The sequence below is a fragment of the Heteronotia binoei genome, chromosome 9 (genome assembly GCF_032191835.1).
Source record: "Heteronotia binoei isolate CCM8104 ecotype False Entrance Well chromosome 9, APGP_CSIRO_Hbin_v1, whole genome shotgun sequence".
NCBI lineage: Eukaryota > Metazoa > Chordata > Lepidosauria > Squamata > Gekkonidae > Heteronotia > Heteronotia binoei.
In genome coordinates this window covers 16843145-16865807 of record NC_083231.1, presented here as the reverse complement: position 1 = coordinate 16865807, position 22663 = coordinate 16843145, and the positions used below count along the sequence as shown (strand labels likewise).

The following is a 22663-nucleotide window of genomic DNA, read 5'->3' as shown; positions in this document are numbered from 1 at the left end:
GGGTTAACAAGCCAGCACAGTATATCTGCAACCCTGGCCTTTTGGCAAACTGTGCTGGCAACGAACGATCCTCCTGGAACGTGACCACGCTCTGCACCCTCGTGACTTCTGTGAGAACTTGCGTATTTCTGACCCGGCTTGGACCTTGGACTTCGGAACTCTGGACTGTGACTCTGCTCTGTGGACTTGTTTTGGTATTTCGGCTTCGTTCGTCTCTATCCTCTCCGGTTACCAGACCCTCAGCATTCCTGTGTCTACGCTTCCTGCTTCATCCCTCGGCTCGGACTGATTTATGGTTTTGACTAATTGGACTGTTTGAGGTAACTTCTGTGCTGCTACTTGAAAACCTCAGCCGGCTGCAAAAGTTCTGGCTGACTGCCGGGATGCCAGCAGCTGTCGTTTCCTACCCCAGGCTCAAGTCACGACAGGGCCTTTTTCTTTTAACAGGAACGCACAGGAACACAGTTCCAGCTGGCTTAGTGTCAGGGGGTGTGGCCTAATAGGCAAATGAGTTCCTGTTAGGCCTCTTCTACAAAAAAAAGCCCTGTGTGAAACAATGGTGATATCAGGGGTGTGTGGCCTAATATGCAAATAAGTTCCTGCTGGGCTTTTTTTTTTTTTACAAAGATAGCCCTGAAGAGAAACACAAGTTTCTCTACCTCAGACTCTTCAGAGCACATGGTATGAAGCGGGACATAAATTGTCTTATTTCCCCCTCTTTCCATACAAGTGAAGTGAGTGCAAGTCTTTCCTTTGAATGGAACGATTAAATAGGAAACACTGTCCCATCATCCCCGCTACGATTTTTTTTTTTTTAAAAAGTCACAAAAATTTGGGAACAAAATTAATATTTGGCTAGTGCCACCGAAATGTTGAGCCACCCCTGCTCAAGAAGGTTACTGAACGCCTGAAAGATCTTCAGTATAAACGTTACCCCTGTTAGGCGTATGATCAATATGAATTTAATAATTGGTGTCTCCAAAGCTTCCGAAAATTAACTTCTTGTAAAGTGCACAGCTAATAAAAAAAAAAGAGATGAAAACAACTGATAAGAGGAAAATATAATTGATAAGGCAACTGCACAAATGCGATGGATGTGCTTCAGCTATTTTGTTGGGAGAGCTGGGGCGGTGGATACAGAGCAAAAAACAATTGGAAACTTAATTAAGCAGTCAGCTCTAATGAAAAGGGTCATAACCCAGAGCGAGTAAATCAAAACAAGCACTGCAACAGTATGGCATAAATAGACGGGTGAGCTAGAATACAAAATTGAAGCCAGTAATATGAACTGCCGGAATGGAGTTTTAAAAATAGAAAGCTTACAGCATTGTGTTACATGATGGTGCGGAATGGAGGCCCATTCTATGGCATACAAGGAACATGAAGCTATTAGGCATTAAATGAAAATGGAAACAAAAAATGTTCCTGTATTGTGATATGGGTAAGTTTATACCGACACCATGATCTCATGTAGCAATGTGACTAAAATGCCCATTACTTTGAGGCTTTGTTAACACATTGCTGTGTCCACCATAGATAATTGTGTGTGTTACCAGCAGAAACCATCAATATTCATTTAAATGAACTCTCAGAGTTATCAATGTTGCCTGTGAAAGGAACAAATTAAGCTATCAACTACACAAAACACTGAGGAATGTCTTTTCTTGATGCTTACGGAACTTAAGTGCTCTGTGAACTCCACATCCTAGAATGGTAATATCTTGAGGACCACGATATTACACTACGGTGCAACAAGTACACGCTAGGGATTGGCATGAAACAGATAAATGGAGGTTCATGGAGGTTTGTGCTTCAGAGGTTTTGATGAACCCCAAAGCATGAACTTCCATGAACTTCTCCATTGCATGAACTGGTTCGTGCTTTGGGGAATTTGCGGAGGGCCCCCACCCAGAAGTGAGCTCCAAAGGCATTCATTCATTCATTTTTATTTTATCAAATTTGTATTCCATTCTCCTTTAATGGGCTCAGGGAAGCCACCAGAACCCACTACCTTCATTCAAGAGAGCTCTGAATAGGGTTCCCAGCCTCTCACTGGGGGCAGGGCTTCCCCTAGTTTGGCACAGAGCTGGCTGGAGGAGATCCCTGTCCCCAAAGAGCCCTGTCGTGTGACTTGACCGGAGCAATGATGCCACCTCCAGATGACATCATTGTGCTGAGCACATTGTGTGGGGATGATTTAGCAATTTGGGTAAAAACTCTATGGCACCACAGAGTTTTTACCCAGAATGCTAGAGTGTCCCTGCACAACATGCCCGTCACAATGTTGCTACTTTCAGGTGATGTCCTCACACCCTGCACACAAAGCAAGTGCAAGAAGAATCCCCTGTCCAGAGCCGGGTAAGACCTAGCAACCCTACTTCCAAAGGCATTTAAATATCTTTGGATCCACTTCTGGGTTGGGCCACCAGACTGGAAGTGAGCCCTGAAGGCACTGAAATACCTTTGGAGCTTACTTGAATGAGGGTGGTAGGTTCTGAGCATTTAAATGTCTCTGGAACCCACCTCTAGGTTTGGCCAGCCCAACTGAGCTCCAAGAGTGAGCTCCAAAGGCCTTTGAAGATCTTTGGAGCTCATCCTCGGAGCTCAGTTGAGTCAGGCAACCTAATTTGACTGAGCTCTCTGAGTGGGCTCTGAAGGCTTTTATAAGTTTTGGAACCCACTTACAGGCCATGCCCACCCATAAGTGGGCTCTCAGAGATCAATTCTCTCCTCCCTTCCCAAACTGGCAATTACTGAGTTGATTATCTAGGAGTCTAGCTAGACATAATGCTGTGAGTTACATAACTTTTTTTGACTTTTTAAAGGCAGGGAAAACACGGTGGGGATAATTTTGACCATTACACACAGACCGATTTCCCACTCATCTTTCGCCGCTCTCACATCCCCCTTCTCAGCGGGGCTTCCTTCCGATTTCACAGCATCTCCCCCGGGGCTGCAGCTAGCGATGGCTTTTTCGCACTGCAAACAGAAACTGGTTTTTAGAGGTTTCCGTCTGTGGTATGAAAAAGCCAACGCTAACTGCGGCCTGGGGCAGATAGTGTGAAATCGGAAGGAAGCCCCGCTGAGAAGGGGAATGTGAGAACGGCGGAAGGTGAGTGGGAAATCAGTCACAGTTTTGCCAATTGAAACCGATGTTACATGGGGGGAATGGCTGGGCTGTTATTAGTCCTCTGTTTGCTCCCCTCATTTCCTTCAACGGCTAACAGGCAGGGGAGGCAACCAGTTTCAGTTGCTATAACCATGTGTAGCTAGTACCGTGGTCCCAGTTTGAAACAGGTTGCCACAAAGGCGGAACAAGTCTAAATAAGAATACAACACTGAGAAGATCCAGTCATGGACCACGTCATGTCTTGTGCAGTTCGCTTTAAGTCCTAAATTGCGGATCAGACACAGCACTCTGTGTTTTAGATGCATTATGTAAAAGCTGAGCACTGGCTATCATCTAATTATAACTCCCCTTCACTGAACATTCAGGCTAATTCTACATGGTGGTTCGGTCTGCCAGAGAGACAGGAGTGAAGCTCTTTTTTGGGCCTAGGGACTGGATGTCAATGAGAACGAGGACTGAGGGAGATGAGGACAGGAAGCCCAGGAGATGATAGGAGCCAAATTGCATGGCCTGATTCAAAATATCCAGGCAAAATGCTTAATTCGTAAAATCGCTCTCTGATAAACATAATCTAAAAAAGGAAGGGGAGGCAAAAAGCCCAACATTATGGTCAAGCTGGAGAATGCTTGACTATAGGTCTGGGAAAATGTAGCTCATAAGCAACTAAATTTAAAATCAAGCCACTGCACACCAATATAATTCCAAAGGCTAGAGCTATATAAAAATCCACAGGGAAAACAGGGTGGGACCAAGTCAACCCAAGCAGGCCAAAATTGAAACGCTATATCATGACAAAAAAAAGGGGGGGGGGAGCTAAAAATAGGCCGCTGCTCACAAAAGGCAAGATGGCAAATGGGAAACAGCTCCTGGGAAGCGTGCAACCAATGTTACCTTGTCCGTGCATAACTGAAACATCTGAAGGCAAAAGATGGTGACACCACAGACAACATCCAATGAACAGGGAGGGAAAAACTGGGAAACAATTTACAAGATTTGTGCATTTGTGTGCGAGTGTGAGTGCGTGTGTGCATGAGACGGAGAAGGGAGACTGGGGCAGGCAGAACAAACAAAACTTGCAAGACGTATAACTCTCCAAGGGACCTCAGCGCGGCTTAATTTGGAGCTACCTGATGCAAACAGATGAAACCAAAAAGATAATGGTGGTGCGCTCTGAATGTAAACCAGGCATGTTATTCTTGCCAATTAGAGAAACTAACACACTCGACCGGAAGAATATAAGAAAACTTCAGATGCATCGGCGTACCAAGCGTTGTACAATAAGATCAATTTGCATTTTACTCAGTTGCAGGCTGATTTAAAAGCATGCCCTAAGGTAACAGGATAGATTGGATCTTCCCACTCTACATATGAAAGCCAGTTCTATTCATCCCACTATACATATGAAAGCCGGCTCCTAATAGCGTTGCTGCAATCTTTCCCAATAAGCAACTCTAAACCCATCTTTACCCTGACTGCTTTCTGGAGAGTCGAACACGCCAGGATCTCAAATCACTGATTGGTTTGCAGTTTTTAAATTAGCAGCGTTTCGAACACACTTGTGTCGACAAAGCGTTCATTGCTGCTGCAGGGAGACTGCTGAGAGCAACGCTTGGCATACCCTCGGCGGTTGCTGCATTGCAAGAGTTGATGGGAATTCTAGTCTTTGCGGGTTTTCAACTTGACAGCCTGCAGAACCCTCAGTTTCCGTCGTGGCATGGGAGGAACTCATGCCGAAGGTTAGGAAGAGTAATGTAGAGAAAATACATGTAGGACTGCAGAGACAGAAACAGATAAGGGTGCCAGTTCTAGGTTGGGAAATGAAGCAGGAGGAGGAGGAGAAGACTGCAGATTTATACCCCGCCCTTCTCTCTGAATCAGAGACTCAGAGCGACTTACAATCTCCTATATCTTCTCCTCCCACAACAGATACCCTGTGAGGTGGGTGGGGCTGAGAGGGGTCTCATAGCAGCTGCCCTTTCAAGGACAACTCCTGCAATAGCTATGGCTGACCCAAGGCCATGCCAGCAGGTGCAAGTGGAGGAGTGGGGAATCAAACCCGGTTCTCCCAGATAAGAGTCCGCACACTTACCCACTACACCAAATGGGCTCTCAGAAAACTGGAGATTTTAGGGTTGGAGCCTGGGGAGGGCCGGGAGGGACTTCATCAGACCTCCAAAGCATCCCTTCTCTCTAGGGGAACTGATCTTGGTCATCTGGAGACCAACTGTAGAAGCAGGAAATCTCCAGACGTCATTTGGCAGCTGGCGACCCTCGAAACAGAACTGATGCAGAATGGCAGGCATCGCTATGGCAAAGGACAGGTTTAGCACCCCATAAAGTCAAGAATGACCCCCTTCAGTTTCTCCTTTATACATTAACATTTCCATTTACTGTATTAATGGGGAGGGAAGGCGGTATGGTGTAGCCCAAGGTTGGCCAAACTGTGGCTTGGGAGCCTCATGTATGCTCTTCACGCATATTATGTGGTTCTCAAAGCTCCCCCTGCCCTGTTGGCAAGCTTGGAGAAGGCATTTGTCCCTTTAAATCACTTCTCTAAGGCAAGCCAACTGGCAGCTTGGTGAATGAATTTAAAGTTAAAGTTCCTTTCTTTCCACCTCTACCTCCTTTCGCAAAGCCAGTATTGGGATCGGAGACCATCAAGGAAGTCTTTGCAGAGGGACTCAAACCAGATTTCCTCTCACTTGCCTCAAAAGACTCTTACTGAGGTCAAAAGAAGTCAGTTGTGACTTAGAATCACAGAATCATATGTTGGAAGAATTGGAAGGGACCTCCAGGGTCATCTAATCCAACCCCCTGCACAATGCAAGAAACTCACAAATACCTCCCCCTAAATTCACAGGATCTTCATTGCTGTCAGATGGCCATCGAGCCTCTGTTTAAAAACCTCCAAGGAAGGAGAGCCCTCCAAGGAAGGAGAGCCTGAGGAAGCCTGCTCCACTGAGGAATTTCTCTAACGGTCAGGAAGTTCTTCCTAATGTTGAGCCGAAAACTCTTTTGATTTAATTTCAACCCATTGGTTCTGGTCCTACCTTCTGAGCCACAGAAAACAATTCCACCCCATCCTCTATAGACAGCCCTTCAAGTACTTGAAGATGGTCATCATATCACCTCTCAGCTGCCTCCTCTCCAGGCTCCTCTTGATGGCACCAATGTTTGTATTCCCTCATATCTGATAAAGTAAACCTCGCAGCACAGCTGCAACAAAGTTAAAGACTGTGTTACCCAGCTGCCATCACAAAGATGGATGGAGAGCTCAGGCAGACAGACTGCACTGCCCAGGGGTCCTTGTAAGACATAAGCCCACCTACCCGCCACACCACTATGATAGGCATATAAGTTCCAGGATGCCTGTACTTTCACATATGTTAATGTGACCAAGAAACAGAACCTCAGAAGGGTCTGAAGGCAAAGAATCCTGCAAGCAAAAGACAAGAAACTGCGAGCCAATGATCTATTCACATCATGGATGGGAAAAAAACAGTGATTAAGACCAATCAGGGATGGAATTCTAGCAGGAGCTTCTTTGCATATTAGGCCACACACCCCTGATGTAGCCAATTCTCCAAGCGCTTACAAGGCTCTTTTTTTTGTAAGCTTCTGGAAGATTGGCTACATCAGGGGATGCAAAGGAGCTCCCGCTAGAGTTCCACCCCTGAGACCGATTATCGATTGTGGTGGAAGTGACTGCATTTTCCTGCTGTCAATGAATGTGGTATAGTCAGAGAAGACAAAGGCAGGCTAAATAAGGAGATGTGACCACTGGGTGTGTATGAGGGTGGTTAAGTCCCCTACAGATCAAGGAAGGTATTTCTATAAGGCAATAGTTTAGTTTAGTTTAGTTTAGTTTATTTACGATTTATATCCCGCCCTTCCCACCAAAGTGGCTCAGGGCGGCTCACAGCACATAAAATCTAACATAAAAATATTAAATTTAAACATTTTACACAGTTAAAACATTAAAAAACATAACAGCAGTCTAATAAAATGTTTCCAATGCCAGTTAGTTATAAGCCAGCCGGAAGAGGGCTGTCTTGCAGGCCCTGCGGAACTGGGCAAAGTCCCGCAGGGCCCTCACCTCTTCCGGCAGCTGGTTCCACTAGGAAGGGGCCATTACAGAGAAAGCCCTGTCCCTGGTAGATTTCAGGCGGGCTTCCCTGAATAAATCTCAGCCTTAATATCATAATGAAAAATAGCCATCCCTAGGGCCTGTGGGGTCCTCATCATTAAGATGCTTCCCGCCCAGAGCCTTTTTTTAGCAGGATCTCCTTTGCATATTAGGCCACACCCCCTCGATGTAGCCAATCCTCCAAAAGCTCATAGGGCTCTTCATACAGGGCCTACCATAAGCTCCAGGAGGATTGGCTGCATCAGGGGTGTGTGGCCTAATATGCAAAGGAGTTCCCGCTACCCAAAAAAAAACCCTGCAGCCCCCACCAATAACCAGCCCTGTCGCTAGGCAAACTTGGCAACTGTTTAGGGCACCATTCTTCTGAGGGAGCCTAATTGGGTGCTCCCACGTGAGTCGGTGACATTATCAGTGCAGGGGGTGTGTGTGTGCCATAATTTAGCTTCGCCTAGGGTGCAGGTAGTGTAGGGCTGGCCCTGCCAATAACTGATCTTAAAGACAGACCGTCTAGCTTTCCTTATAAGCACTGCCATGAGAATCAGTCGTGGGATCATTCCATTAGCTTATACTTAACATTGCACAAATGCTGTAAATGAGTAAATGGCTAAGTATAATGAACAGGCAGGTCATTGTATACAAAGCACAGTGAGAGTGCATGTGTGTTATTAAGTACTGTTGAGTTGCTTCTGACACATTGGGAGGGACGGTAGGCTCAGTGGTTGAGCATCTGCTTACCAAAGCAGAAGGTCCCAGGTTCAAACCCTGGCATCTCCAACTAAAAAGGATTCAGGCAAGTAGGTAGAAGAAGATAGAAGATATTGGATTTATATCCCGCCCTCCACTCCAAAGAGTCTCAGAGCGGCTCACAATCTCCTTTCCTTTCCTCCCCCACAACAGACACCCTGTGAGGTGGGTGGGGCTGGAGAGGGCTCTCAAGGACAACCTCTGCCAGAGCTATGGCTGACCCAAGGCCATTCCAGCAGGTGCAAGTGGAGGAGTGGGGAATCAAACCCGGTTCTCCCAGATAAGAGTCCACGCACTTAACCACTACACCAAACTGGCTCTCCTCAGCTTGAGACTCTAGAGAGCCACTGCCATTCTGAGTAGACAGTATTGATTTTGATGGACCGAGGGTCTGATTCAGTAGAAGGCAGCTTCATATGTTCACATATTGCCACTCTATGGATTAATTACCTTCAAAATGGTCTATTCATTAACAGTCTTGCGAACAGTGGATTATGGCTTCCTTGACCGAGTCAACCCATCTCATCTTTTCCTGCTGTCTTCAACTTTTCCTAGCATTATTTTCTCTCCCAGTGATTCTGCTCTTCTCGTAATGCGAGCAGCCCCATTTGAATGGACTTATCAAGTTCCATATTTGCAACGTGAAGATTTAATGTAAAGATTTTTAGCCCACTAAGTGACAAAACAAAACAACAACGGCACAGTGAGATTTTAGAAGACTATCTCAATATATCTGGAACACAGAGTTCGTTTACAGCTACTTGGTGAAAGGAAACATTGAAGGACGCAACGTTTGAAGAAAAACGTTATTGCACATTTCTGATTGTTATTGCACATTTCTGATTGGAGAGCTAATGTTTATGCCACTGTACTGCCTCCTAAAGGTCAATGCTAATTAGGAAAGGTGGAGTGAACAGGTCTTGGATAAAGATTGTTTGCTAAAACAATAATAATAATGAATTAAGACAATATTGTACTCTGCACAAGTTGACCAGATTCAGTAGAAAACAAGGCAAGAACAAACTCATATGCATAACCAGGAGTGGCTCAACTTGCTTCATGTAAGAGCCACAGGGAATAAATGTCAGATGTCTGAGAGCTTCAAGGAAGGGAGGGAGGGAGGAAAGACTAATAGAAGGCAGAGATGTGGAAATAAAGCAACGTTTGAGGCTGCCCATTATAGTCTTCCAAACTCGTCCTCTTGGGATAAGTCAGTGCCAAGAAGAGTGTTTGACAACTTCTGCAAATGGAGACAGGAAGGACAATTCAGGCAGCAATCCTTGGGGTGAGAGCAGGGATGTCAGAGGTACAAGGAGTATTTCTGTTTTTATCAGTGAAATATTGGAGGGTATGAAATTTCTGCCTACTCATGACTAATGACCCTGCAAACTTTTGAGGCTCGCTGAATGTCTGCAGAGACATTTGCAAGCTCTTGCGGCGGAAGAGAAGGAACCTGCCAAATGAACTCTGAAACCTAACAATTCTGCCCGGTCACCACTAATGGGGAAAAGCCAGGGTTTGGTGGGATAGCTACTTCGATACAAAATCTGGATGTGTGCTCTGGCCCTACACATCTGAGTGAACAAGCCACACTTGAGTTTAAATGTTAATATCTCTCTTCACACAAACTAATAAACAGTAGAAGATGGAATTAATCATTTGTGGGTAGTAAAGCACACAGAACGTATTTTTTTGAAAAGAACAATGGGAAGTAGCAATAGTGCTTACTTGAGTATGACCTTTTCTTCCGTATTTTCTTTTAATGAGGAACATAATCCAGGAGAGAGGGAGAGAATATAACTCTCACACAATGGCCAAAGGGGTTTATTTTAGAAATTACAACGTTAATTAGAAACATCTTTTTTTTTTCTCTCTGCAGAAACCTATTGTCTACAAATTAAGTTGTGTTGTCTGCTTGAGAATTTCTGTTCTCCAGTCGATGAATGCAACTTGATCTTCCGTTTGTGAAAGATGGATCCGGGCGCACAAACAATAACACCGTGCTTGCTGTTCAAGGGTACCAACGAAACCTGAAATTTCTGCAAAATTCTTCCAGTCCCCTTCCTTTTCACTCCCTCTGCTACCTCGGAGGATAAATTTATACTCTGCCCCACACAGGAAGAAAATACTTTCCTGTGGCAAGGTATTTATCAAAGCTGAAGGTGCCGCAAAAACAATTCTTAGCCTATGTATTGATTTTTTTTTTTTCACGTACAGGACTTTGTCACTGGCACAATGATAAGTCCTCAGTGTTCATAGTTGGTCTATTCCCCTTTCAAAAAGGCTATACAATAGCAGGAAGTATCTTGAGGGCTGGCATTGCTTTAAGACCACTGATGCTAACAACGCTGCCTTTTAAAGCAATAGATGGATCAATAGGGAACATTAAAAAAAAAACGGTCCTGTTTTGATATTGGTTTCTGAGGGTCTACCACAACTGGAGCAAATTGCTGATCCAGCATTGCTCAAGGCCAGGCTGCGTTAGGCTTCCCAATCCCCAGGTCCCAGCGGGGGATCCCCTGGTTTTACAAGCTTCCCCCCTCTCCCAGCCAGCTGGCTGGCGAGGGAAGCTCCACCCCCCACAGCCATTATGCACCTCCAGGAACGATTCCCATAGGGAATGATGGGGAATTGATCCGTAGGTGTCAGGGGCTCTAGGAAGGCTGTTTTTTGAGGTAGAGGTGCCAAATTTTCCGTAAAGCATCTAGTGCCTCTCCCCAAAATACCTCCCAAGTTTCAAAAGGATTGGACCAGGAGGTCCAATTCTATGAGCCCCAAAAGAAGGTGCCCCTATCTTTCATTATTTTCTATGGAAGGAAGGCATTCTAAAAGGTGTGCTGTCCCTTTAAATGTGATGGGCAGAACTCCCTTGGAGTTCAATTATGCTTGTCACACCCTTGCTCCTGGCTCCTCCCCCAAAGTCTCCTGGCTCCACCCCAAAGTCTCCTGGCTCCACCCCCAAAGTCCCCAGATATTTCTTGAATTGCACTTGGCAACCCTAGGCTGCGTTGTGAAATATGCCTGATGTTCCAGGTGAAACTGCAGTCTGGCCCCAAAACACATACATAGAAGCCTCCAGAAGCAGATACACAAAAATGGAGTTCAAGAGGTTACACAATCTATTTTAAGCTATTAAGTCAGCTCTAAGTCATATTTTCTTTCCGTTTTTGGAATAACCAGGGTTTTGTTTTTGTTTTGTTTTTTGCCGCAGGAACACCTTTGGCTATTAGGCCACACCCCCTGATGTAGCCAATCCTCCAAGAGCTTACAAAAAAGAGCCTTGTAAGCTCTAGGAGGATTGGCTACATCAGGGGGTGTGACCTAATACGCAAAGGAGCTCCTGCTAGAATTCCACCCCTGGTCATAACCGGTACCTTGAATAGAATATGGAAACAAACTGACACACACACACTATATATATATATATATATATATATATATATATATATATATATATATATATATATATATATATATATATATATATATATATATATATATGTGTGTGTGTGTGTGTGTGTGTGTGTGTGTGTGTGTGAGAGACACAGAGTGTTGGACTGGATGTGCCATTGGCCTGATCCAACATGGCTTCTCTTATGTTCCTTGTCTTCTTGCATTCGAATGTTTGTGAAAAAGAGGACAGCTTTCTGATGGAATTTATCTGCCACATCCTTTGGCTGGTGAGCTCTGCAGGCTCTTGGCTCGGTGTGTTTCCTTGACGGAGCCCCCCAAACGCCCTTGATTGACCGAGTAAGCAATCCAACATCTTTTTTTTTTTTTAAGCAAAGCTTCTGTGATGTTTTCTCCTTCCAACCGAGTGTATGACATGTACAACTAACGTTTCCCACTATGAGTACAAAAGCTCGAGGCTTCTCTGGCTACTTTTGTTGCGTTCACCTTTCATCCCACATAAAGCAAATGAGTTGGAACTAACAGGTCTGTCCTTGCATAAGTGAGCAAGAAGTCTGACAAAGTAATTCCTCCTGATAATCAGAGCAAATTAGCGTCGGAGCCTGCTGACTCAGAAAGATTCTCTGTGGCACCAAGACTGAGGACCGGACATAAATCCATTTTTACTAGGGAGAAGTGCTAATATTGAAATGACTTAACAAACAAAGCCGTGCTGCTTCCGAAGCTCTGTTACCTTGGCCTGATCGAGAACCAAATTCTCAACGGTAGGATGTATCGAACAGGGGTGGCCAAACTGTGGTTCGGGAGCCTCACGTGGCTCATACACACATATCGGCTGCATTCACACCCCCTCAATCCACTTTCAGTGCACTTTCCAACTGGATTCTACTGTGTGAACTGGCAAAATCCAGTTGGAAACTGCATTGAAAGTGGATTGAAAGTTCATTATTTAGGTTGTGTTACCACAGCCATTGTATGGCTCTCAAATCTCCCACTGCCCTGTCAGCCAGCTTGGAGAAGGCATTTCTCTCTTTAAATGACTTGTCCAAGCCATGCCAGCTAGAGGCTTGGAAAATGCATTTAAGGTTAATGTTGCTTTCTTTTCACCTCTCCCTCTCGACCTTCCTTCCTTCCTTCCTTCCTTCCTTCCTTCCTTCCTTCCTTCCTTCCTTCCTTCCTTACTTCCTTCCTTCCTTCCTTCCTTCCTTCCTTCCTTCCTTCCTTCCTTCCTTCCTTCCTTCCTTCCTTCCTTCCCTCCCTCCCTCCCTCCCTCCCTTCCTTCCTTCCTTCCTTCCTTCCTTCCTTCCTTCCTGTCTTGTGACTCTCAAACATCTGGCATTTATTCTATGCGGCTCTTATGTTAAGCAAGTTAGGCTGTATGATACTTGATAGAAACGGTTGATAGGAACAGCCTGTCACAAACGTGCCAAACACCAATGCCCTTCCCCCACCAAGGAATTTTGCTTGACTTATCAAACTCTTTTTGCTGGTCTCAGGATCACTTTTTTTTTCCTTTTCTGAACAGTTACCTCCAAATCAATTTGGACATTTTGATTTCGACAACATGAGGTGACAAGGTTTTAAATCACAGGGTGCCATTATTTGAACCTGGAACCCTTCGGTCCAATACAGTGCTGATAAAATAGAGTCCCTATACAGCCCCCCCCCACACCCTCTGGAGTACACAGCGGGATGGAGTTCTTCGTGGAAACAAAAGTCTCAAAAATGTTTAAAAGCTCACGAGTGGCACCCGTGTGTTTCTCCTTCATTTCCCTCTTGAGAGTTGTAGCACCTCTTTTGCTAGGAAAAAAGCTCTGCCTTTATATGAATATGCAGACCAATAACAACATCAAAATACACAAAAGGGCTCAAAAAGAACCATTAGAAGGCAATGGGTATTCAATATTTCCATTCCCCAAGCAAATAGGCTTTTCACACGCACACACAAACAGGGCCAGTGTCAGAGTTCCAGGTTGTGCTGCTATGTCACTTCCAAGAAAAACCTGAAAGTGGCATAAGGTAGCTCTAGCAATAACCAAAAACTATTTGGTGAAACTCTATTGTTTCTCCTCCTCCTCTTCTTCTTTCTCTTCCACTGCTAGCAAAAGAGCCTTGAGTGAATCTCTCTCTCTCTCTCTCTTCCAGATAGATTAGAGAAACTTTGACTGAGGGGTGACATGACAGAGGTTTGCAAGATCATGCATGGGATAGAGAAGGTAAAGAAAGAAGTGCTTTTCTCCCCTTTTCACAATATAAGAACTCACGGACACTCAATGAAATTGCTGAGCAGTTGGGTTAGAACGGATGAAAGGAAGTACTTCTTCATCCAAAGGGTGATTAACCAATGGAATTCACTGCAACAGGAGGTGGTGCCGGCTACAAACAGAGAGGGGATTGGATAAACGTATGGAGCAGAGGTCCATCAATATTAGAAGAAGAAGAAGAAGATGATATTGGATTTATATCCCGCCCTCCACTCCGAAGAGTCTCAGAGCGGCTCACAATCTCCTTTACCTTCCTCCCCCACAACAGACACCCTGTGAGGTGGGTGGGGCTGGAGAGGGCTCTCCCAGCAGCTGCCCTTTCAAGGACAACCTCTGCCAGAGCTATAGCTGACCCAAGGCCATGCCAGCAGGTGCAAGTGGAGGAGTGGGGAATCAAACCCGGTTCTCCCAGATAAGAGTCCACACACTTAACCACTACACCAAACTGGCTCTATTAGCCACAGGAAACAGATGAAACTTTCCGTCTGGGGCAGTGATGCTCTGTATTCTTGGTGCATGGGTAGGGGGCAACAGTGGGAGGGCTTCTAGTGTCCTTGCCCCACTGGTGGACTTCCTGATGGCATCTTTTTTTTTGTTTTTTGGCCACTGTATGACAGAGTTGGATTGGATGGGCCATTGGCCTGATCCAACATGACTTCTCTTATGTTCTTATGAGGGGGGAGCTGTACTGGAACAAGTAATGATCCCCTAACAATAACGTAACAGCAATGAAATTCTTCATAGCTCTGAAAATGGCTTTTAAAGTTGGGAAATTTTCAGCTCCTCTGACGAGCCCATCAAAATGCACATTCATTGTCTTTTCACAGAGCAGGGGCTTATCCGAATGCTACACTGTAGATAAATGTGTTACGGACTCCAGACATTTCTCAATATGCTAATCACCTTCCTGTTTTATTCAAATCTTTGCACCTGAAGTCTTATTCCCCTGCAATTAAGCATTAACAAGGAAAACATCATGAAAGCGCCCTGTTCTCTTAGGAGCTGGGACATGGGAACATTAGGATTTCAGCTGGTAAATACTGAGAGCTGGGTAGAACACCATCCTAATCCCTCGCAGAAAACATCGACAGCCAACAGATTCATTTTATGGGCACCTTTTTTTTTTTACACCAGGAAATTTAATCTGGGTCCAGCAGTAGTGCTAGGGTGCCGGAGCAAAACAGGCGCCCCAGGCAAAGTTCTGCTGCTGCTGTCCTTTCTCCCCCTTGTGAGCGCAACTGAAGAAGACAACATTGGATTTATATCCCGCCCTCCACTCAAGAGTCTCAGAGAGGCTCACAATCTCCTTTATCTCCCTCCCCCACAACAGACACCCTGTAAGGTAGATGAAGATATTGGATTTACATCCCGCCCTCCACTCCGAAGAGTCTCAGAGCGGCTCACAATCTCCTTTATCTTCCTCCCCCACAACAGACACCCTGTGAGGTAGATGAAGATATTGGATTTATATCCCGCCCTCCACTCCAAAGAGTCTCAGAGCGGCTCACAATCTCCTTTATCTTCCTCCCCCACAACAGACACCCTGTGAGGTAGATGAAGATATTGGATTTATATCCCGCCCTCCACTCCGAAGACTCTCAAAGCGGCTCACAATCTCCTTTATCTTCCTCCCCCACAACAGACACCCTGTGAGGTGGGTGGGACTGAGAGGGCTCTCACAGCAGCTGCCCTTTCAGCTATGGCTGACCCAAGGCCATTCCAAGCAGGTGCAAGTGGAGGAGTGGGGAATCAAACCCGGTTCTCCCAGATAAGAGTCCGCACACTTAACCACTACACCAAACTGGCACCTGTGTCTCAGAGTGTGTGCACTTGTTGGTCACTGTGGCTCCGCCTCCGGTGTCTGCGCTGGATGCACAGATGAGAGGCAAAGCCACGGTGGCCGGCCAGTGTGGAGGTGCAAGCCACACTGTCGCGCTGGTGTATTTTCTTCGGCTCGGAGGCAAGGGTGGAAGGAGGGTCTCCAACCCAGGGGATCTCCTGCCACCACCTGGGGATAGGTAACCCTAGGTGAAAGGGAGGGCCCAAATGGGCACCCTCCCTGAGGCCCACACCCCTAGGCAGCTGTCTACCACTGCCTTATGGATGCGCCGGGACTGTCTGGATCCCAGGAATGGACCAAACAACTAAGCTCTACATCAAGGGTAAAAGTAAAATATGAGGGGCTGAAGTTGGTTCCCACTGTTGGAGCGAACGGCTCAACATGCCTGGGCATTAGGGGGCACTACATCACTCTCAACTGTGTCTGTAAAACCTCAAGGGGCTCTCCCAGCTCCTTCTGCAATGCTTGCCCGCCACCTTCTGGGGGTAGGCTTTGATTCCAGAGCAATCCACAGCGCTTCAAAGAGAATGAAAGTCTCAGACACAAATCCGGGCCTTTCTTTAGTATTTCTGAACTCCTCCAGGTGCTGCTCTCCCCATTTTCACCTGTTAGTTCTTACCTAGCTATCTCTTTCCTCCTCTATATTTCCCTAACAATAAGAACCCTGTGATATTGTCTACTCCAATGTATTAAGCTGCCCTAATAAAAATTTTCTGAGTATGGGGCTGCCTGGAGATCAATTGTTACACAAGGAGGGTGTTATAAAACGGAGGGTGCCCCTTGAAATTTGTTGTATGAAAAGGAGGGACAGAGGCGAGAAAAACTGGCTACAATATCTATGGCATCAGCACCGATACTGATACCTAGCTGCAAGCCTAGGAAAGGATTAGTATTGCTACAAAACAACAGAACCCCCCCCCCCAAAAAAAAAACCTACCAGTTTTATTAGCTGCATTGGAAAGTCTTCTGGATCTTGTGCTTTATCTTTAAATCCATTACATCAGTGGCTCCCAACCTTTTTGGCATCAGGAACCGGTTTTGTGGAAGACATTTTTTTTCCACGGACCAGAGGGGAGAGGCAGCACTGGGTTTTTTGCTGCCCCAGGCTGCCCCTCAACTGTGCCCCATCCTTGCTCCCCCATGGGGGTCTTTAAATGGAGGGGAGACTGGTGCTGTTTCTGGCAACAAAAGGCCAATCTGCCTCCCCCTCCCATTTAAAGACTTCCCTCCAATCAGCTGATCTAGAAATGAGGGGATGGCTAAGGTCACAGCAGTGCTGCCCCTTCCACTGGCCTGGGACCCAAGCAGACCCTCTGCCTTGCTCTGCAGCCCGGTTGCTATCAGGCCACAGACTGGTACCGTCAGGAGTCATTGTGTAGAAAAATAGGTGGCGGGGCTCATCCAGGGTTTGTTATGCAGCTGCGCCTACTATTCAATGGACAAGGAGGTGGAACTCTCAGAAGGAGGAGGTGGAACTCTCAGAAAGGTTCAGGAGCTGTGCTCCTGTGAGCTCCCACTGAATCCGAGGCCTGGGTACCAGTGGTTGGGGACCCCTGCGTTACGGAATGTGAAACAGACATCGTTCTGCAGAAATGTATGCTATAAACATCCATCTAAAACAGGCTGATGGATTTTGCAAAGTAATTTAGGGTCATCAGGTCCTACCTGGATCCAGGCAGGGGATCTTCTTTACGTCCATTTTGCACACACAATGTGATGATGTCGTCCAGAAGTGACGTTATCACACCAGGCACATTGCTAGGGGGGCACTCTATCACTTGGGGGGAAACTCTATGGTTATCATAGAGTACACCCCCCAGTGATATATTGTCCCCTTATAGGGTTGCCAAGTCTAACTCAGATAATATCTGGGGACTTTGGGGGTGGGGCCGGGAGACTTTCTTTAAAAGAAATAAATCAAAACACAGCAATGGAGTTCCCCTGAATACAATCTTCATTTCCTCACCCAAGGACTTGTACAACAAACGGAGGGTCTGGGCTGCTTTCACAGCTACTGGGAGCAGCCATGTTGTTCTGCCTGCTCACCCCGCCCCCATTCAGCCTTAAAGACACAGACATACCATCCAAAAAGGAAGCCTTGGCAAGTTTTCTCCTAGCGTTCTGAAGGGGAAAAACACATGGGAGCTGTGGGGGTGGAGCTTCCCCCCACTGGCCAGCTGACTGGGGGCGGGAAGGAGCCTGGGAAAGCAGGAGAACCACCGCTGGGACCTGGGGATTGGCAAACCTATCCCAATAGCGACATGCCTGGCATGATAATGTCACTTCTGGGTAATGTCTTTACATTGGGCATGTTGCAGCATACCAACACACTTGGGGGGCAGGGCTTCTTCCACCAGCCAGTGGCGTGGCTGTGGGTTGGGGGCCTCAAAGCAGGAAGCTGGGAACCATAATCTACACACCTACTTAGCCTGCAATCCTAACAACCGTCTCCTGGGGGAAAGCTCACTGAATATAATGGGACTTATTTTCAAGAAGGGCTTTGGATTGTTTCCTTTGGATTGTTCCACCGTCAGAGACCATCTACCTTATTCTCAGTCCCTCATTTGCCGACAACTATGGTACCAACATCCATGACATCCTTCCATATAAGAGCTAGCATGGGGTAGTGGTTAGAGAGTCAGACTGGGATGGGGAGGTCCAGGTTCAAATTCCCAGCTCGGCCATGGAAGCTCGCAGGGTGACCTTGGTCCAGTCACACACAGCCCCCCTAACATACCTTGCAGAATTGCTTCAAGGATGTAATGGAGAAGGAGAGAGTGGGGTAAGCTGCTTTGGCTCCCCATTGAGGAGAAAAGTGGAATAGGAATGAAGTAAGTAATTAAATATATTGACACAGCATTGCAAAATCATTGAGAAACCAGGTAATTCACACAAGGATTGCGAAGGCAAAGAAAGAAAATGGCAAAGAGCAGATCAGAACAATAACGTGAATGTGTCATAAGAACATAAGAGAAGCCATGTTGGATCAAGCCAATGGCCCCTCCAGTCCAACACTCTGTGTCACACAGTGGCCAAAATACACACACACACACACACACACTGTGGCTAATAGCCACTGATGGACCCCTGTAACTAAAGGGGGACTATTTCCAACACTTGTGAAAAAGGAACACGAAGTTGGTAAGCAGTCTCAGTTCAGAATCATATCCTAAGGATTTGTTCTTCCACTACATAGGAACAGACCAAAAAACTTAAAGAAAAAATTCCATTGTGGAGGTAAGCCGTTTAAAAACATTTCATTCATCACAATATGGTGCCCTTTTTCTTCTCCCTTCATAATAAGTCCAGCTCTGAAAACAATGCTCTCTGGAGGGAGGGGAATCCTACCAGGGGTGAAATTCTAGCAGGAGCTTCTTTGCATTTTAGACCACACACACACCCCGATGTAGCCAATCCTCCAAGAGATTACAAAAAAGAGCCTTGTAAGCTCTCGGAGGATTGGCTACATCAGGGGTGTGTGGCCTAATATGCAAAGGAGCTCCTGCTAGGATTCCACCGCTGAGTCCTACAGAGGTTGAGTAAGAGGATTGAGGGGTTCTTCTCAGGGAATGGTGAATTCCTCTGATAACAGAAATACCACAGAAGTCAGTCTGTAGAACAAGCAGGGTGGCTGGCAGAAGAGAAGCCACCTTTGGGCTTGGGTCAACCAACACCTGCGACACCCTCACATATTAGGTCTACAGTGTTTGTGGATATCTGCAGCCGCTCTGAGGAAAACTTGCCTGCTCAGAGCCTGCGAAGAAAAGAGATCTTGCCAAACACGCAGACTATCCTGGGGTTCATAAATTAGCCCAGATTTAATATAAACAAATTAGCCCAGAGACTAAATAGACTTATCCACTTGCTCGGTCTTTGGGATGACTCACTATATTTTATTATTAACACTGCTTTGTTCAAAACTCCCAGTTCTATATCCCATCCACCCCCCACACACACACATTTTGATTAAAAACTGTTTCTCTACATTTCAGATTTGGAATGGGTCCTACAAGACTGTGAGTACTTGAAGACCAGGTTTCCCCCACTAGAGCGGAAGACCTCCTGGCCACGCCCCTTCCCCATTAACAGGCCAGCAAGGGGAAGAATGAAGGGAGCTCCTCACCATCATGCTAATTCATTATATCTCTTCCAGAAGTGACATCATTGCACTGGGGACAACGCTTTAGGATTTACCCTGGTGTGATGACATCTCTTGTGGTTCTTCACAAGTGGTATTGTCCATCATCGAGAAGCTTGTTGTCATCATGCCCCAAGCAGTTCCTTCTAAAGCCAAAAGGGAGACCCTTAGAACCAGAAAGACAGGATGCTGACCATGCAGTCCAGGAGACAGTCCATAATGATGATGTCTGTTTTCGAAGACTTAAAGTAAGAACCTCCTCTAGGGATGAGATAGGGCTGCCAAGTTCTAGCTTGGGAAATATCTGGAGGAGGTTGGGGGGCTGGAGCTTGAGGAGGATGGGACTTGGGGGTGGGATATAATGCCATAGGCTCTACCTTCCAAAATGGAAATGGAATGACCTTGAGTCAGCCATAGCTCTTGCAGAAGTTGTCCTTGAAACGGCAGCTTCTGCAAGACCTCTCTCAGCCCTGCCTACCTCACAGGGTGTCTGCTGTGGGGGGAAGAAGATAAAGAAGATTGTAAGCCATTCTGAGGCTCTGATTCAGAGAGAAGGGGCGGGGTATAAATCTATGGTCTTCTTCTTCATCATCACCTGAAGGTCAGTTGTAATCCTAGAAAGTCTCCAGTCGCCACCTGGAGGTTCACTCAAATACTAAACAGACCATGGTATAAATATTATAACCATTAAATACAAGGCACTGGGTGGTAATGCTTTGATGGCACTGTCTACTCTGGTGTAGACTGTGAGGTGTACCCTTACCCAGGGGTAGAGTTCTAGCAGGAGCTCCTTTGCATATTAGGCCACACACCCCTGATGTAGCCAATCCTCCAAGAGCTTACAAGGCTCTTCTTTGTAAACTCTTGGAGGATTGGCCACATCAGGGGCGTGTGGCCTAATATGCAAAGGAGCTCCTGCTAGAATTCCACCCCTGCTCTTGCCCCCCATTATTCCCCTGCCAACCTACGGAATGGTGGTGGAGGCAGAGGGGCAGGAGGTCTCTAGCCAGAGCAGAAGAGAGCTGCCTCCCCCCAAAATACCATCAGCCACTTAGAACTTTGAAATTTGGATGCACTGATCATCTGCGCGAGATGTCAAATTAAGCTCACTGTAGCATTTTAAGAATCAATTCGGCTAAAAATTAATCTGGCTTCAGCTCAGAGCAAGTACTGAAAAATTGATTTCCGTGGTCTTGCACGGAGTTGATGTCAGGCACAATTTCTGCTAACCGGGCTCCTGACACAGTAGAGGCTCGTGAAGGAACCCGGGACCAACTTCCATTCCCGCCCACCCTGCCCACACAACTGCCGTGTGCCGGCATGATCCATTTCTGGTTTAGTTCATATTCTGTTTTAGTTCACATTTAGTTCAAATCTCAAAGCAGGCCATGGGAAGAGGGAGGAAAGAAGAAGAAAAAATACCCAACAGACTGATTCTAGCATGTGGCCTCTTGTTCTGCACTCCCAAGATTGCCAAAGGAAAAAATATTCAGAAAGCATGTGGTGGCACTCCCAAGGGAGTAGCTGGGAATTCCACTATCCTTGCACGCAGAGTCATGCCAGATTTATGCATGGGACGAGCGGGGGTGGGTGGGAGGCAAAAGATATTCTCTAAACAAGACCTGAGTGTATCTTCTGATGTGGAAACCGCCTCGAGTATTTCGGCTCTGGACAGAAACTATAATTCATCCAGACAGTAAATTAACGTTATTCTCCCCACGCTTTCAATTCGTGCCTGCATGCCTAGCTCCTCCGCCACTATCAGCAACAAAGGAGTTGGAAGGAGCCTTCGAGGCCATCTAGTCCATCCTACTCCTCAGTTTATAGAATTCAAAGTGAAAGCATTTCCACTTTCCCACTTGGGTTGACAACCTCCAGGTGGGGCCTTGGGACTTCCTGCTTTTACTACTATTTCCAGACTACAGGGATCAGTTTCCCTGGAGAAAATGGCTGCTTGGGAGAGTGGACTTTATGGCATTGGACCTTCCCTTATCTAATGGTCTAGTATTGCCCAGTTCCGCAGGGCCTGCAAGACAGCCCTTTTCCGGCTGGCTTATAACTAACCGGCATCCGAAACTAACTAACTAACCGGAATCCGAGTGTAGTTTTATTAGACCACTGGATGTTTTTTAATGTTTTTAACTGTGTAAATTGTGTATAATGTTTAAATTTTTATATTTTTGTGTATAATGTGTATAATTGTGTATAATGTTTAAATTTTTATATTTTTATGTTAGATTTTATATGCTATAAGCCGCCCTGAGCCACTTGGTGGGAAGGGCGGGATATAAATCATAACTAAACTAAACTAAACTAAAACTGAGTTTTCATGTACACGCGTGCACACTTCCTCAGATACATCGAAATGGAAGTTTTGGAGAAACGTCGACTGCGGGGTGACATGATAGAGGTTTACAAGATGATGCGTGGGATGGCGAAAGTAGAGAAAGAAGTCCTTTTCTCCCTTTCTCACAATACAAGAACTCATGGGCATTCAATGAAATTGCTGAGCAGTCAGGTTAAAACAGATAAAAGGAAGTACTTCTTCACCCAAAGGGTGATTAACATGTGGAATTCACTGCCACAGGAGGTTGTGGCGGCTACCAGCATAGCCAGCTTTAAGAGGGGATTGGATAAAAATATGGAGCAGAGGTCCACCAGTGGCTATTAGCCGGAGTGTATATATATGTGTGTGCGTGTGTGTGTGTGTGTGTGTATATATATTTGCAGATTTATACCCCGCCTTTCTCTCTGATTCAGAGTCTCAGAGTGGCTTACAATCTCCGATATCTTCTCCCCCCACAACAGACACCCTGTGAGGTGGGTGGGGCTGAGAGGGCTCTCACAGCAGCTGCCCTTTCAAGGACAACTTTGCGAGAGCTATGGCTAACCCAAGGCCATTCCAGCAGGTGAAAGTGGAGGAGTGGGAAATCAAACCCGGTTCTTCCAGATAAGAGTCCGCACACTTAACCACTACACTGAACTGGCT

At 46.1% G+C, this 22663-nt stretch overlaps 1 protein-coding gene across 1 annotated transcript in view; it reads right to left on the bottom strand.

The window, feature by feature from the left end:
• PCDH7 (protocadherin 7) overlaps nt 1-22663 on the bottom strand; it is a 632827-nt gene that overhangs the window by 105838 nt on the left and 504326 nt on the right. The window lies entirely within an intron of this gene.